Consider the following 18,860-nt stretch of genomic DNA (forward strand, 5'->3'; position numbering starts at 1 on the left):
TTGGTACGTGAGAGCGGGTGTTCACGTACGCAACATGCAACTTCTACCACTTGAGCGCATAAATCACGCCTAACTAAGTAGTAATTTATATCTGGCGCTTACCAAAGTTCGAGCTTATGAGCTACAGCTCCGAGACGGTAACTAGCGTGTGCCGACGAATCGTGGGAGCACCACCCGGGGGTGTCTCCGGATAGTCTTTCAAACAGATTGCCACAAAAGTTCGTAGTTATCGGTATCTTTCAAGACTCGAGACTATCCCGCGCAATTCCCCAGCGGACTAATTCGAATTTACGAGCGGCGGCTGGCGTGCGATTACGCTCGGGACTCCGCGAGCCATCCAACTTGTCATCGCCGAAAGGCGGCACGTATTTACCTTTCATTACATCGCGCGAAAAACGATCCTCGCCGTTTGGCGACGTCAATGTGTTGTTCCCGTGAAATGGGACGGTATTTATCACCAAAGAGCTCGTTCCTCTTGGTCGCGCGCGACTCCGCGCGCGTGTAACACGCCGGTTAAAGTACATACACTCCCGCTCAATCAGCGCGAAACGTGCAAATCGGCTATTTCGCGCTCGCGGATTATCGGGATCCAGCGGGCTTCAGGATATTGCGGCGGAAACACGGAAGCGCGTAAACGCATCGACGTTATCCCTCACTTCGATTCGCCTCGTTCGCCATCGAATAAACGGCGTGCCGCAATTCCCATCAACCTACCCCCGATCGCGCGCGCGCGCGCGCAACACTCGCTCGTCCGTGTCGTTTCGTCTGGCAAGATTCGAACGACCGTCGATCGATCATCCGTGGACGCAGAGGGACAGCGTCGTATGTGACCGTACGTAAAAATCGTCAAAGAAAAGCGGATGCTCTTGAATAAGCAGATGTGACCGGTCGGTTTTTCATATTACATGTTTCATATTATCCGTTTGTATAAAAATAAACAAACAACGGAAGAAAAAGTTCCTTTTTTCTCGTTGCAATATTTATTGTTTTAAGAAAAAAAAAGTGCACTATTTAATTGTAATGTCAATGTCAATTGTTTTTATATATTTACACCTCAATAAAAATAAACGAAGAAATTCATTGTTTTTATTATTTTTGTTAGAGAAAGAGAGAGAGAGCATTTAGTTTTTGACAAAAGAAAACACGTGTACTTGATAGGTAAAACATCGATCGATTTACCGAATAATGCGGAGTAACTGCTTTTCAATTTGTCTTTTCAATGTTCCCCGTTTTGTTCGTTAAGACGTGTGTCTGCGGTCGTTCAGGTTCGGCGCGTTTCACCGCAGCCACATGTACGCGCCTTTTACGTTTTCGCCGCGTGTTTCTCTGGTCGTGTTTTCTCTGAGGTACGTCTAGGGCTTTCTTGGAAACGGAAGGGCAGCCCCACAAAGCAGCCGGTCTTTCATGCAATCGGCATTTTCCGGAGGCAGAGAGGGAGAGGTACCGCGCCGTGAAACAGTCCGGTAAATAGCCTCAGAACCTTTCGTTTCGTTCGCCACCGCAATGGCTGACAGTTGTTTTCCCAAAAGCATCGACGTCCGGCATAGACGGGAAATTGAATTTCTACCACCACACGACGCGTGCCTCCTGCTTTCATTCGGCGCCGTGGCGTTCGCATTGCTCCCCGAGCGGAAGCCACGGGGAAAAAACGTGAACGAAGAACTTAGAAAATACGCGGTGAGATCGCTGTCTCCTCGGGGATCGGTCGCGGGGGCGTCGCACGCAATTTCCTTGCTACGCTCTTATTAGCGACGCTCCGTATCGACTGCACCGAACACACGTGTGCAAAATATAAAATTCCGCGTTCTTTCATCACCGAGGAATCAAGAGAAACGCACGGTTGCTCGCGCAACGACGATTCGAGCTACGCAAAAACAAATTGAAGAACCAATTAGCATTGCGATAAAAGTGGCAACAGTTGGGAGATATTCGAAAGAACTTTGATACATTCAAAGCGTTCTGTACGTTGTGTGTGTTCTTTTTTAGAAAGATATTATATTAAATTCAATCTAATCGGACTTGGAAAGTTCCTGACGTTCGAATAAATATGCAAATGGATCTGTCTTTCGGCATTTCAGTCGTTCGGCCGTTCAAGTTCCGGTGTACGAAAGCGCAACTGGTGGCGAAAGCCAGCGGGGAGAGAAAAAGGGAAGGCGAATATATGAGGAAACGCTGAGAGAGATGAGGAGGAGAGCGAGGAGAGACACAGAAAGAGACAGAGATATATATACAGTATATATTTATTACATCTTGATGAAATTGCTCGGGCGAGAGACACGGACGACGCGTAAGTAGTCGGAATTGCAAAATTATAAATGAATATTAAGAGAGACTTCTCCCTTCCCGTCAACGTCGGTGTAAACAAAATGCCACGCGAAATGGCATATATGTAAATACACCCGGGGAGAACGGGAATTTCTGAAAATTATGTCGCAGTAAAAGTTCGTCGTGCGTGAATGTTGCACAAACTAGCGAAATTGCGAAATCGCGTAAGCGACGGTATGGACGGCTGACAGGAAAAGGAAAGGGAAGGGGGAATGCTTGCCTTTGATTTTACAAACGCGCCGCGTGTATCGAACGTCTCGCTCCGCGTTCAACGTGAGTTTGTATCGCCTCGCCGGAGGTGAAACTTCTAGGAGGAAAGCGGTTTGTTGTGGAATTCGGACATCAGATGTCACTCAGGCGTGGTGACCGTCCCCCAAGGGCTTGAGATTTAAAACCGCAACAACGAGGGATGTGATCGATGCGTGTTTCGACGGATAAAAGCGTAGCGTGCAATCCTCTCTCTTTCTCTCTGTGGCTGCCACGTGTTGCCTTCGGTCTTATATTCCGACGATTTTCCCTCTTCATTTGTTTCACACGTTTCACAATACCGTTACGTTTTTTTTACTTTTACAATGTGTTTACACAAATCTCTCACATACAATTTACAACTAATTTATACAAATTTACGCACGTGTGTTATATTCAATTTATGTGCGCGTACACGCAAAGTTTTTTTTTCTAAAAATTATTACATTTCTCTCTCAACCGCAAATGTGTTTTTACTCTCGCATGTAGAAAAAACACTGTACAAATAATATTATAAGCCAGCGAAATATTTTCTTATGCATGACACAATAGTTAATAGTATATTTTACGCTCGCTGTATTTTAATTACAAAACCGCATAATGTTTCAATATTCTCGCGGTAATTTTAAATTAAGCACTGTTCGCTACTCTCCGCATAAAGCACACCATTATATTTAATGCATTCTACACGTGCGCTTCTCTAAATAGTAATGACGGAAAACATGAGGAACAGAAACTCCGCAGACGAACATGCCGCGCACCTAAATCGCATTACACCGCGACTATTTGAATTTATACGAGACTCTCTCCGTACGTTACTACGAACTGCCATCGTTAAGCCCGGGAATTTCGAGATCTCGGACGATGACTCTGTATGGCCAGTAAATAAATCTAAATTTACTCCACAATCCGCGAGCCACGGCGCAGACATTATAAAGCATTCCCCGCATTCCTCCTGCGATGACAGGGCGGTATTACGTTTGTAAATCCATTTACTGGCACATTAGCGATCATATCACGGCAATCATACGGAAAATGCTATTATGTTCATGTTACAACAAATTTCACGAACGTTTCGAATTACTGAATATGAGCAAAACCGTACAAACAATACACGTTCGCAAACGTGATGAAATATTATTAATTTACCTCGCAACTTACATCAGCAACTATTGTAACGTTAAAAAAATAATAATATTTCTCGCTATTGTAGTGCGATTTAGTTTTTTGTTTTACATTCGACGAACTTCTCGAAAGAAGTTTGTGCGTCATTATTACGAGTTTTAAACAATCTGTGACATAGAAATTAATCAACGCTGGCGATATATATTGGAAGTCATGTCTTTATTTCGCTTGAATTTTTAGTCGGCTATAAACGGACTTCTCAACTCGTAAAGAAAGAAGAAGATATCAGTGTCTCTCTCTGTCCTCTATGAAAACTAAAATTGCATGAAGATCGTGAATGCGAGCGCACGTGTGTGAATATCAAAAAAATAGAAGCGTGTGAAGTTACAGTCCGCAGAGAAATAATAAATGAAAAAAAAAAAAGAGATCAGAAAAGAAGAAGAAGAAAAAAAGAAGAATAGAAAGGTTAAATTTTTTTTTGCAAGAAGAATTGTGGGCGCCATGCACATCCGACTGAAAATATCGCACAGGAGTCAGAAGCATTTAAAGCGAAAGATGAAAGACTTTCATTGCTCGGAATATTTTTCGAGCTGTGGATTAAAAATTTTCAACGCTCGACCGTTGTTCTCCATTGAAACGCGCGAATAGAAAAGTCTGCAACTTCGGTAGTTTGCATCGAGTTTGCGCTCGTACAGGACGCAACTAGTGGTTATATGAACAGAAGATATTCGAAATACATACACGCGCGAGATAGACTCGCTTATACACACATACAGAATGCAAAATTACGAGTCTCGTTTCGGTATTTCCGGCGATGTTAGATACTCTATAGCGGCAGGTGGTGACGAACCAAGGAATCGCGGAAACAGAAGTAGAGAAGAGAGCAACAAGAGAACGAAGGGAATACGGGAGGGAGGAAGAGGAAAGGGACCGAAGGGTTCGCCGGTGGAGAAAATGCATGTCTAGGGAAGGCACGCGTACACCGCATGGCGAATTATGCGACGTATCTTCGAGTTTATACTTGTGTATACGTAACAATGCCGGGAACTTGGGGCGTTTGCATGGATCCCGCGGCAACATGCAACATGCATCTAGAGGGACAATCGCGGGGAGGCAACGGGGGTGGAGGTAGGGAACACGCGCGGGATCGAATTATGTGGCGTTCCGCGTGGTTTATGCGGGCGGCGAGCGCGAAAAACGCCGGAACTTCACGCTGTTTACATCGGCGAGTCCGACGGAGACGGGAGGAACGAAGTTCGACCAACGGTAACGAACGAAAGAGAAAAGGGAGCGAAAGTGCATATGCGCCGTCGAGAAAACGTCGTCGTGACGGAGAAAAGGGGATGGGACATTTGCGTGTTTGCGCCGGTTCCGCACAGTTAGCGGTAACAAACGGCGGGCACGGACGGCGGAAAAAGTTTCGGTCGCGCGCGCTTCACGAGAGTGCACTTAACGAAAAAGTCGGGTATTTATATTCCCGTTGGAAACGACGAAACATTTCTGGAATTTATCCTTTGCGAAGTAGCGTCACCGACGAACACGCGTCAAAAAACGCGCTGGTAAGGAATATAAACATTGTTCTCATGTAAATTTCGAACGTAATCGAAACTTCGAGTACACATCAATCGACCGATCGATCGAAGCGACGATGCATTAATTCACAATGGGAAATATTGCAAGTGTTACCGGACGCGGTATCGCGCGAAATGTAGCGTAACGCAACGAGGAGGTTTAGATAGAGCGAGAAAAAGAGAGAGAGAAAGAGAGAGAGAGAGAAAGAGTCTTTGATAGTATAAATTATCAAGTCGGGCATAATTTAGAGAGTGACGGGCGAAGGGTGCCACCCTTACGTGCGACGCTCGAGCGGACTGGTTTATGCTTCCGTTTCCTCTTTCCTCAACCCTCGTTTCGCTTGTGAGTTGAACTTTCCGCCCTCCTTTCGTTCCTCCCTTCATTCTGCATCTCTCTCTTTCTCTCATTCTCTTTCTCTCTCTCTCTCTCTCTCTCTCTCTCTCTCTCTCTCTCTCTTCCGTGCTGTCTTTCCCGCTTTCGTACTTCGACGAGAGATCTGCCACTCCTCGAGGACGACATAGTTTTAATTGGTTTAGCAGTGTTCACTGTCGAGTGTCAGGGCGCCGCGACGCTGACGATGACAAATGGCCGCGGTAACTCTCCCCCCTCGGCTCCTCTCTTCGCCGAATTCCGCGCGACACCCGCCAATAAGAGAACGGTTGTTGCACAAGACGCCGATATCTCATGGGAATCGAAAATTTTCTTCGTGTCTTCAAAGTTTGGCGAAACAACGTTTTTATCTGTGTGTGAACATTCTGCGAGTTACCTTCTCTCGGGATAGACCTGTTTAAATGTTTAGCCTTCAACGTCTTTTATGATAATAAGTTGTGAACACATATTTGTATTCAAGAAGTTTTCACTCGGATTTATATTTATCTACACACATGAAAAAATTTTCAAATGTGAGGATCGACTCGGATTCAGAAACTGCGTTTTCAAAAAACGCACAGATTTTGCAATTTGATCAATCTTATGTGACGTATAGAGAGATTCGATTATTTGATGTAGCTTCGGTGCAGTTCTCACAGATAGGTTCTAGCTCGCGGGATACAGCGTTCTTCTCTTTCTTCTTTCCTTCCGCGATTTCTGACACAAAAGTCGTGCGTATTTGCGTAATCCACCCCAAAACTGGAGAAAATTCACGGAAAACCGGCGGGTCCCACCCTATATTTATTCATGTACATATCGTGCCAGTATTTTGAATCATTCTCGAATCGCGGAATAAATCGCATCGTCTCGGAATAAAGATTGAAAGCTTATAAGCGTGCTTTATGGAATACATCTAAACGCGAGATATTGAATCCCCACGAACAAAGAATGTAATTCGTTTGAATTTCTGAACGGTATTATATTGATTATACACATTATAAAATATGAATTCTCTTGCAATTTTTCTCGAACTTTTTCTTGCAGAACTCATTGGGAAACATGATAGCAAAATTATTCTCTCTTCAAAAGTTTCAAGCGATCTTTCAAGTGACTCGCTCGTGATTACAATAAAATTTTCTTAGCTGCGGTCGAAGTGAATGAGTGCTGTTTCTGGCCTCATACAAATTGCATTTGCCAGACAGAATTCCCGTTCGATGCAACACGCAATTTGGAGGGATCGTGGTTCCTCTTGTTACAGAAGTCGGCGCCCGTCAGCGCCGAGAAGTACGTAGAGCCGTTGATGAGAATTACAGTGCGAAGGAAGAGACAGATACGGAAACAAGGTAAGCTCTCGGGTCTGAGATATAATACTTCCATAGTCGACGAGGTAACCGTCCGAAGACAATGTATTTTGCTCGACGTTCGACGAAATTGAATTACCGTCAGATCGAGAGAGAGAGAGAGAAAGAGAGAGAGAGAGAGAGAGAGAGAGAGAGAGAGAGAGAAAGAGATAGAGAAAGAGAGTCGCTCGGGCACTTCCTGTCTCTCGTCGCCATCCCGGTTTCAATTCCTACGCGGCAGCGCGCCGATTGGACGAGCGTTGAGAAATTAAATAAGCGCGCGCAAACAGAGAGGACGTAAGAAAGTTCGTTAAAGAGAAACCGGGGATGGAGGTAGATAGGGTTGGGAAACAAGACCAAACAGGACTCGCTTTTTATTTTGCCTCTGGATACAATCGAATCCCTCGTTGCGCCCCACCCCCTCCAAGAGAAAACGGGATATATATCTATTTACGTCTAACAAGAGAGATAAGTCGTCGATGCAACACAATCGACAGTACTGCGTCCTAATCGTTTATCGTGGAATTCTATTGAAGATAGAACGCGCTGAGAGAGACGCGACTCTTCGAGGATTCCGCCCGAGACGAAGATTCCGAGTGGGTATATAGCGAATTTCTCCACGCTGAACTTGGAGAGACTCCAGATTGACACTTAAACTTTAATGTGATTTACTCTGACTGAGAACAAAATGCAAATGTGAAATTATGAAAGTTTTTATTAAGTTTATGAGAGAGAGAGAGAGAGAGAGAGAAAGAGAGAAGAATAAAATATTGTTCTTTTTTTTTTTTTTTACAAATTATTGTAAATGACAAGCAATACTTAAAAGAAAAACAACAATGAGCAAATACATTTATGTGTTAACGTTCACGGTGATTGGCCGCATTCCGTGAATGTCCGTATACAGATTGTGAATCTCGATTGCAAAATCGTTGGCGGAAGCGGCTCCACTTTTTTTTTCATTTTACGTAATTTTCAATTTGCGACAAAAAAAGAATATACACGTTCGCGCGAGAAAGTCGACGCACAATGGCTTTTTGTTTATGAGCCTTCACATCATGCGAATAAAAGTACGCGTAGCGGATTTCTCGCTTTTTGCAAAAACGAGCGTTGAAATGGAAATCGATACAACCAGTGCGAGTGACATTTTCTCCCATTGTGAAAAACTTTGGTAAGCCGGCTTTGCTAGAGTTCACGCTGTGTCTCTTTGGCGAATATCCCAAATATTTGATCGTTGACATAGCTGTCAAGAAGTCGTCAAGTATCCGACGTTTATTAGTCGGTCATAAGATGCTCCAATTGAAAAAGAATGTAACATTGTTTTTTTCTTTTTACATTGCGTCTTATTCAAAATATACTTTTATTATCATAAATACTTACAGAATATAAAATATAAATTTAAAAAAAGATAAATTTAAATACGGAAGCTTATATCTTTCCGCGATTTGCTGAACTTGAATGTTTAATTTCGACGATAACGAAATTGAGAGATTATCAATAAATTAAATACAACCAAGATATAAATGAAACTTTCTGTTCATCAGCTATTATATCAAAACTATCTCTCTTGTTATCAATGTTGTTTAGTTTAGCAATATACTTGTTTGTGCAAGATGTCGTACGGAGTAAAGAGCGTTTGTAAAACAAATCTATATCATTTCAAATTTAATAACAAAAATGATGTTTGTTTAGTTGCATTTTACGACGCGATTTTCTCGATAATCAAGCATTTCAAGCTGTCGTCGTACAGGACGCATTCAATACCAAGCGCAAAGTCTCGTTGCGCCTTTGATACAAGCTCTATGAATTTTTTATCTCCCTGTTCTACCCGTCGACGGGTTACTCCTTTGCTCGCGTTCGCTGGCGAACTTGTTTTCAGCGAGCAATTAGCGCGATATATATTAGCAACTCTTTAATTTTTTCTCGGTACATCTCACGGACTCTTCCGATGTTTCCCGGGATGCCTCGTTCTATCTTTCTCTTTCTTCTTTCTCTCTCCCGTTGAGACACGCCGATTAATAATGCAACCGAGGGACTCTCTCGCCCCCTCTCCATTTGCTCTCATTGCTTTCGAAAGTTCGCTTTCCGATCCTTGGCCGACGGGCGGGATATTAATTATGCTCAGTCGAGTCCCGTTTATTGCCTTCGCTGCCTTGAAAAACGGGAAATCGCGTCGCAAAAAGGTTAATACGTAACGAGCGTCGAAACTCGCAATATTCCCGGCGAGAGTATTCTCGCGACAGAGAGAGGCACTTTCTTTCCTCTTCTGCTCGGCGAGGGAAAGAGATCTTCCTGGAAGAGCGTGTAATCCAACGCGCGTTGTAATTTCGTAATTCAGTAATTAAACAAATGGCGGACGAGGCAAAATTTCCGTCATGCCACTGCAGACCGTCTCGAGGAACGACGCGCGACATCGCTTTTTCTTTAATTGCGCGGGCAAGAATAAATGGAAAGCGCCGGGGAATAACAATAATGCGTGCAAACAGTCCAGATTTCTTCCGACTTGCTTTCTCCACGGGGTTACTTAGTCTATTACACACCGCGAGGTGCAAGGAAGAGCACGGAATTATATGTGTTGCGTGTGTATGTGTGTATGTGCGTGTGTGTGTGTGTCATGGGCAAACACGGGCGCGAGCGCGGGACAGGTTTCATTGAAAAACAGAGTGGCAATTCCGGTGAGTACATGGCGCAAAATGAAAAGAGCATTTCATGCACCGACGCTCTTTTCACGGTTTCTCGTGATAAATTCTTCAGCGTCTCATTACGGCGAATTTCCGCGTGAAAGAACACAACACAAATTGCAAACCCCGGTAGCGAGGGGGTTTAGATACGGCCGTTTAAAACGCGTTTTTATCAAAAGGTGTTCAGCCACAAGCGCTCATAAGTTTCGAGCGTTTAGGTTTACCCGCGTATGCACATATTTGTACATGTAAAGTTTACAGAAAGGTGCTTGTTATTATTTTAACTTATGCACGCGTCGTTTTGCCGTCGGTTTCTATTCTAGCTTGTAAACAAATTTATTAAACAAAATTTGAAAAAACGCCGCGGAGAAAAAAGATACTATTTATTTAAAAAAACGCGTGAGATAATTATCTTTCTTTTTGGAATAAAAAACATTTTCTCAGATAAAAAGCAGCAGTAATTAAAAACATAACACTACTTTATAACATTACGTCTAAGAGAGTATATTACATGTGTACATAAATTATTTTTCATTGGAAAATACAGCGCGAATCAGACTGTTGTGGGAAAAATTTTGTTTATAATCTGGGAGAGGGAGAGAAAACTGTGTTCTAAGATAACTTCTTTCTTTTCGGTTGTTTCGCGGAAGTAAGAAAGCTGCCGAACGAGACGAGAAGACGATTGCGGGGGAAGACGACCAGCCCGAGAGAGACTTTTGCATCCTAATTGAATAATTCCAAAAGTTTGCGCAAACTGAGATGTACAGAAAAAAAATTCTGACTTGTGCGCGCGTTTTTCGCGAAATCCCTCGAATGGGATTTTGACATTTCGACGTGAATATCTTAAATCGCTCTTTAATGAGCGCGGCTCTTTAAATAATTCCTCGTACAAATCGCAAAACGATTAACCAACATTTAATATTAACGTCATTCCCTTTGACCAGTCGCTTTAAATACTCGCGCTCAGCGATGCAGCGAAGAAACACAGGGAAATGATAATCAAGGAAAAGATAATCTCCGCTCAGCCACAACACTCAGAGCTAAAAGTAGAAAGAGAAGAGAAAGAGAGAGATAGAGAGAGTGAAGACGATGAGATGGAAAGGGGAAGAGGAAAGGCGACTTTAAAGAACGGAAGAAAACTGGAGATCGTCGAAGGAATATTTCTTTCAAATTACGTGTCTCGCGAATGGTTACGGAAGCCAATTACTTGAAAAGACTTCGGTCACGTTTCGTTTACTTTTTCTTGCCGCAATGCTTCAGAAGAATAAGAAAATATTACGCTCGGCGAGAGAAAGAACAAGAGAGAAAAAGAGAGAGTGTGTGTGTGTGTGTGTATGTGTGAGTGAAAGAGATAGAGGGAGAGAAAGAGAGAGCAACCTTCCAACTCGCATATACCTCAAAGTTTCTCAATTTATATCTCCGTTTGTAATTTTTTCCATTCTTTGTTCGTAAAGAACAGAGAGAGCTCGCATTTACTTAAGATAATAAGTCTACACGCGTAAGAAGTACGTGGCTAAAAACAAAATAGTGAGGTACAACATTTCTCCGCTTTGTTCTCACACCGCCACCAGTTTTCTCCCGATATCCGAAGAACGTACGTTTCGCTTGTGAATCTTTCAGCGTGAATTGTCGCCATAATCCACTCGCGCCAACGCCATTAACTTCGTTTCATTCTTCGACCGATCGCGAAAATGACGATATGGGAAGAGCGAAGAGGGAAAGAAAGAATAAAAAGAACGGGGGAGGGTTGCGCGCATAGATCATATTTTACTCCATCAACGAGCGCATCACGTTTCCGCGTATCACGTGTTCCGCCATCCAGCCGGAACATTTGAGCATGTCACCGGGACGCGAAGCGAATGTGTCACCTGTTCGCAGCACCTACTTTACATGCTTATTCCAGTCTCGGGCTTATAACGTCTGTCGCTACATCGCGCGAAACGTACGTACAAGTACGTATGTGTACTTGTTGTGTACGTTCATACGTACAGTCCGGTGCAACCTACTTCGATTTGCATAACGCGCGCCGGTATTTACAGACTCGTCCACGTACATGTGCACGAAACGTCTCTATTATCGGAGTCTGACTCCGCGCGGGCAAATCCGTGCGCAATGAAAACGTTGCCGGCTAAACCGCTTAACTAGTTTTGCAATTTGTTAGTCACGTTATATCCGTCCCGGGGTGTCATCGGTCTCCGGACCGGTATTAATCCCGAAAACTCGCGTGCGATCGCGGCCAACGTTTTTTTTAGACACGTCTGTATTTCTGTTTATTTATATTTCTTCGCAAACTACTATCTCCCCGATCAGGTTTTGATAAAAATATTACTTCACGTGTCAAATTTGCGACCTTATTTTTCCTCCACTCTGTTTTCCACGCTGATCACTCTCGCGAAAGTACATAACGCGCGTCTTCGCGCGCTGACGTTTTCCATTTCAAATTTGCAAAGCGAACAAACCAGATGCCGAAATTAATTGCTCTTCCCGATGTAGAAGTTGCGACGTGTACCATCACGACGACGTTACAAGTTATTTCAAAAACTGGATGCACCCCTGGTTGTTGTGTATGTAAAATAACAAAACACAACAATGAAAACGTCGCTTATCTAAGACTCGCGCGACACGTAATGTCGCAAGGACAGACGTTTATGCGCTACGGCAACGCGCGTAGAACACTAGATAACGTGATGTATAATTCTGTCAGTCGTCAGCACACGACCCGGCGCGATGTTGCGCACCACCAAGAACACGTCGAGGATAAGCGATAGAGCAGCAGCCGTACCACGGACGACGACGCCGCAGTGTGTAATGCAGCCTGGTGAGTTACGCCGGCTGGGAGAGAAGCTCGACGTCGAGTATCTCCAGAGGCCATCGATATCGCTCCCGTAAAAGTTCCGGCCGCGGAAAAATAAGTAGCGATACTGCCGCTCTAAGCGGAAAGTGCGTTTAGATCTGACATTTATGGCACGACATTTCTCTCGCGGCACTCGATGCCGCCTGGGTATAAACGGGTTAATACGTCCGTTTACAACCGGCTTTTCGCCGACGATAAAGCGCCGGCGTCGCGCGTCGCGAGCGTTATTATATTTTTGTAGGAAACGCGGACAAAGGGGGAAAGGAAAAAGGGGAAAGGAAGAGGGGGTGGAACCGGAGACCGCGAAGAGGAATGAAAAATGCGGCGAGTAGAGAAAATGAGCGAGACGATAAATTTCCGCGCGGAGCCGGCGAATCGATGGGGGAAGGGAGCGAGTTGGATCCGCAGAAGAGAGGAACCCGGAGGATTCGGAGGACGCGGAGAAAGTCCGCGGCGAGCGTTCTGGGCAAAACTGCGCTCGGTAAACCACGCCGCGGCGAAACTATTTGCAGATTTATCGCCACCGCCCCGCTGTTATTGTGGTATTTCTCTGTGAAGCGAAATCGAATGGAAAATACGCGAACGAGCGAGGGAAGAAAAAAAGAAATAAAAAAACACGATGTTAGAAAAGAGGAATCTGAGTGTCGCGTTAGGAGAAAGAGAGAGAGAGAGAGAGACTTTTCCCGCGACAATCTCGGGAAGCTTCTTTCTGGCGAGACGACTTCTTATTCGCGCGCGAACGGAGACACGCGCGCCCCGTAGAATCTTATTGGATATTTAACAACGGTAACGCGACACCTTCTCGCTGATTTCATGCGCGATTCATGCGCGCGCGAGACACATTGCCGCAAAATTTTATTTTACGCTCACGAGATTTCTAATCTAATATCTCTTTCCGCTCTTTGCGAGGAATCCTCTTATCGAATTTTCACCGCATCGCGTACTCTTAAACGATCTGTTCATGAAACGTCGGCAAAGAGAAACAGTCGGTGATGATATATCTCTCTGCCGATATCTCATACAACTCTTTTGTATGTATATATATAGGTGCAGGAAAATAGAAATATTCAGACGGACAATTTTATTTCACTTGTCAACCCCGATAGAGAGAATTAAACATTTCTCGGCTTTCGCGCGTCTTCAAAATACAATGTGTGCGAAATTCTTTTTTTTTTTTTATGCCAGGTAGTTTACATTGATTTTTCTCCCAAAATAGCTCAGCGCCTCTGAGCTATTGCTAAAATGTATCAACATGCGCTTCGGAGAAAACACCAATAGTTTTAAATCTCTTCAAGTGTCTGAAAACTATTAAATTGGACGATCCTGAGGGATTTCAATCCGAAGCAAATGTCTTGTTTGCACATCCTTCGAGGAGTTTTACGATTGGCTCCAAGTTTTCCAAGTTCAGGCGTCTACTAAGTTTTCTCCGGGAAATTCTGATGGCCGTTTACATGCCAGCGTGCCGCGATATATAACCGAAACACGACGTCTACGCGTGCGTACGGAAACATCTAAATCCGAAACAGATAAAGAACGAGAGAAAAAGAGAGAGGGTGTGTGTGTGTGTGTGTGCGCGCGCGCACACACATATCTATGCGCGCAAATAAATTTGCGGCTGGAAAATCAATTTCCCGCACTAATAACATCGTACGTTGCAAATCCGCGACACTTTCGCAACGCGCGAAACGTGTTTCCGCGCGCTTGTCGGCGCCAATGATTTTAATTTGCCGGAGCGTGTTACCGTGGGCAATTCCCCAACAACTTTCAACTGCGTTTCGCGGGATTATCATATTGCACGACGATGGGAAGTAGGAGAGGACGAATTCGTGAGGCAACCACGCGCGGAAGCCGACGCACGAAACGACGTAATTATTTCGCTAAGTTTCCCCTAAACGAACCGGCGTCGCGACGCGTTCCGCAAACTTGTTTGTCGCGACATTACCATACTTATTTGACGTGCCATCGTTATGTCAGTCACATTCGCGCCCTCGCGAAATCGCATTACGCCTCCGCGAGAGATATACATATATTTCGGAGCTCAAAATATGTCGAGAAGAACCGATATCAGACGGCGGCGCGCGGTCGTTGTGAAACGAACTCTTCGACAGATATTCCGCCGCATACGTATTTATACTCGGAAGAGTATCCCGGCGAGGATTATCGTCGTCGTTATCCTTATCACGTGCTGAAGTTGCCGCCCTCCCTCAACCCCCGGCGTTGCGAATTTAAAAAGCAGCTCGCGCGCGCCGCGTAAATTTCTTCCCGAGATTAATCCTTCCTCCCCATCACTCCTTTCCCGTGCGATCTTCGCACGTAAAACGAGAGATTAAAATCTTACTGTCTTCCTCTCCCGAGCACGTGTGGTTCTGTTCGTGTGTGGGGTGGCGTCGTTTTATCTCCTTGCAATGGGAGATTGCGCGAAGGTATTTCCAGGTCTTAAGTTGGCGAAGATCTCTTGACGACAATGTCACCCGTTCAGTGAAGCGCGTGTAAGATGAATGAGAAATTTCTGAGAAACTGCACAAATAAAAGATTTGTTATGTGATTTTGAGAATTTAGTATTTATTTTATTGTCTTTATTGTTATGATGATAGTTTAACACGGAGTTTATTTATTATTTGCACGCATCTCATACATAAATTCACGAGATGGATTTTTGCATTCACATTGTTGTGAATATTTTTCTTTTTTTTTTTTTGTTTAGATAAAAAACTGAAAGTTTTGCAAGTTTGAGAATTGGACGTATCAGAGCGCGCAAACTTGTTCTTTTATACGGAGCCGTCGCTGTTCAAAGAAGGCTTCCTCCTTCGAGGATTCCCGTTGATTTTCGCGAGGAGTGAAAAGTACGGAAAGTAACACGCTCGTCCATCGGGGATCGTAAATACCTGGCCAGTCAAAAGTCATGTTCGACGGCGTAGGAATAAATAAAATTGGATGAGAAAAGGAAGCGAGAACTAAAAAAGATTTGTCACACGCATTACGGGCGAGCAGACACCCACTACTACTGATTTTCCTTTCGCGCGTTGGCGACGTAAGTTTATTGTGGCAAGCATTCGCAGTTTGCATTCAGCAGATCAAGTGGATTATTCAGTTTGTATGCAGCGATTAAGTGGATTGTCTCCCTAGTTGCTGTAATAAGAAGCGTCGGATGCATTCGCGGCGCGTTTGCATGCGAATTCAGAGAGGGAGGCTTCCCAAGTTTCGAGTTTGATAAATTTCGTATTCAGGCATTAAGTTCTCGAAAACAGCTCGCGAAGGTCGTCGTTTCGTCGGCGAAACTCTGCGTTTGATTAGCGAAACAGAAGGCTTGTTAACTTTAATGAATCTCGAAAACGGTTTTCGTTCTTTGACGATCCCTCTCTCTTTTATCGAGACTATTACGAACTCGACTGAAGAGATGTAATTCGCCTCGGATAGATTTAATATTACACACGAGCGATACTAGCGTCTGATCGATCGATCGAAAATGATCGATCGATCGTCACGTGTCAAAAAAAAAAAAAGACTTGGTCTTTAAAGAATTTAAAACAACAACAGCTCATGTATGTATATATTCGAGGTAAAACGAAATGAAAAGCAAATATTTGTCTTCGTGCATGTTTCTACGTCGCGTGTATTGTTTCAAGCCGATGTTGTACGTTCAGCCGGTGTGTAGGATTTTAAAATGCGTGTACATTTACCTTCGCGCAGTTTATTTACGAAATGACATTTTTCTCGTCGCGCAAAACAGCAGAATATTTGCCTCCGGCCGGTTGTATACTTGGTGCTGTATTTTTGAAGTTGTAACACGTACATACATATTTTTGCGGAAAAAATATGGAATTATTAATGGCGTGTCCACAATTTTAATACAAAAAGTTGACACAGGAATTAAATGCTGCAGGCACACAAGAACCATCGTGCGGAGTTCGTTTTCCGTGTTTATCTTCAAGTGTAATTTTGTTAGAGTAATTTTTTTTAATCGCTTAATTGTTCTGACGTATGTGATATTCCAAGACTCGGGGGGGAAGAATAAAGACAATTCTTATTCGTAAAACACGTCAGTTTTAAATGTTTCACAGAATATTTTCATGGTGAGAAGAAAGACACTCTTATGCTTATTAATACGTTTAATTCCATCTGCCAACTTTCTCTCTTCTCGGAAACAACGTCCCCGAGTTACACATCACGTTCCGCAACGTGTCGAAGAAGCGCTGAAGGTTCCATTACTCGCGCCTAATTGATGCGTATTAGGTCTCGCCGCGGCTCCATTGAGAAAGACTAACGTAATCTTTCCACGTCGTGTGTACCTCGTTGGGGATGCAGGCTGCGTGCTCAGCACCGAGGCGATGAAACCGCAGAAAAGCATCGAGGGAAGGAGGAGGAGCGTCGACGGTAGATGCCATGAAAGTGTCCCAGCCGTCTTTATAAATTACTTTATTCCCGCTCTACCGGGCGTAACCGACAGATATAATGCTTTGATATATCACCATCGCCACAATCCTAGTTTCTCGCACGAGTGCTGTAACGTAAGAGGAGACTGGGGTTGAGGAGACGTTCTGTTTGTATGCTTGAAGAGAAGAAGAGACATTGCGAGAGGAAGAAGAAGAAGTGGAGGGGGCTAGAAAGAGAGAGAGAGAGAGAGAGAGGGCGATGATAAAGAGAGAAACAGAGAGCGGAAGGAAAGACGCGGGAGACGAGCGCGAAGAAAGAGAGAAAAGACCGGGTTCAAGAGGCGAGAAGACGAGGACGGACTTCTCTCCTAATCAGCTTACTTCCGTAGCTCACACCTTTTGTGCCCCACGCCAGGCCCTCGGATTAAAGCATTGCCGTTGCCGGGTTATTATATCATGAGACACGACCGGGCGGGTGCTCACGCGCCACGAGGCAAAGTACACAACAATAACATGTGGTTCCATGCAGATAAACTACGCCAGCCGAAACAATGCCAGCCCTGACCCTCGTGGGGCCTGCGTTAAAGGTATACGCCACCGGACCGAACAAGAATTACGGTCTCGCCCCGGTAATTTTAGATCCGGGGGTTAAGCCGGGATTATAAGCCGTCTAGAAGTTTGCAAATATGCATATAAGATTGAGGCTCGTGCGTCTCACGTATAAATAATTTTTAATCGAGCGCGTCATAACGAATCGCTATGATAACGTTTTCAATTGTAAATATAGCGTATTCTCCGAAAACACAATATTCCAGGCAATCCAAATCTCTTTGTGATGATAGCGAATGGAATTGTAGCAGTTTTATATATTTCCTGAAATAAATAAAAATTTTGATAAAAATTCAGTAAACACACAGAGCGCTCGAGCAAAGGGCGCAGCTCTCTCTCTCTCTCTCTCTCTTTCTCTCTCTCCTGAAACGAGCTAGCTTCGAAAAATCCTGCAGCATTCAGGATCGATTGAAATTTCATTTGGTCGCCGAAGAACCTCAAACCTTATACGCAAGGGGTGCAAGCTATGTTGCCTTCTTGCGCGGCTGTTCAAAGTTTAATGCATGCGAGAAGGTTGGCTTGTTTGCTCTCGAGAAAATTGCTCCTGCGGAGCGAAGTATATCGAGGTGAAATGTGATTTCATAGATGACCTAAGGGACGTTGCGACGTTGATCGTCTTGCGGAGAAGGAAGCGGCATCTAGATCAGTAAACAGGAAACCGGATTGCATTAAACTGCGGAGATGGTTGCAATATTTGCAATATCAACTTTTTCGAGTTGAAAAAGCGATTACCAGTACTTTGTACTTTTTTATCTGCAAACGCAATAAGTCGAGAAAGTTCGAAATCACTCAGATCGTATCATACACATCGTATTTATCATCGCGACTTTGATACGCGTTGCGTAACGACAGTCACGTAACAAAATTATGTTTGAAGGTTATTGTAATGTCAGTAATTATTATTATTTTTTTTAATATTAATCAAGCGTCGCGATATTTCTTTTGACAAACAATTTTGGCAACAGAAGACGATACTTCATGTACGAGTTATATGTATTATTGATGATAGGTATAAACACGTCTAATTTACAAAGATTCTTCCCGAGGATGCTCATAGCTCACAAGTCACAGTCTAGCCCTGCAGTCGACGTTAATTAATGTAACTCGACAAGGAATACGAGCATAATTACTTTGCTCGAGTGGCCGAAAGTTTGCTCGTTATCGAGGCTGCGCGTAGCTTCACGTAGATGACGCGGAGCCACTTCGATAATGTCTTAACACCGGATATTATAGATATTATCGCGCGCGCAGGTTTAATCTCTTCTTATTATTGACAACGGTCAGGTGTGCAATCGCAGAGAGAATCAACAACTCTATATTAAGAACTGATATCTATTTATTTTTCACAATGTAATCTTTCCAGGTTATT

This window comes from Pseudomyrmex gracilis, unplaced genomic scaffold (genome assembly GCF_002006095.1).
Source record: "Pseudomyrmex gracilis isolate BER0280 unplaced genomic scaffold, ASM200609v1 scaffold_27, whole genome shotgun sequence".
Taxonomy (NCBI): domain Eukaryota; kingdom Metazoa; phylum Arthropoda; class Insecta; order Hymenoptera; family Formicidae; genus Pseudomyrmex; species Pseudomyrmex gracilis.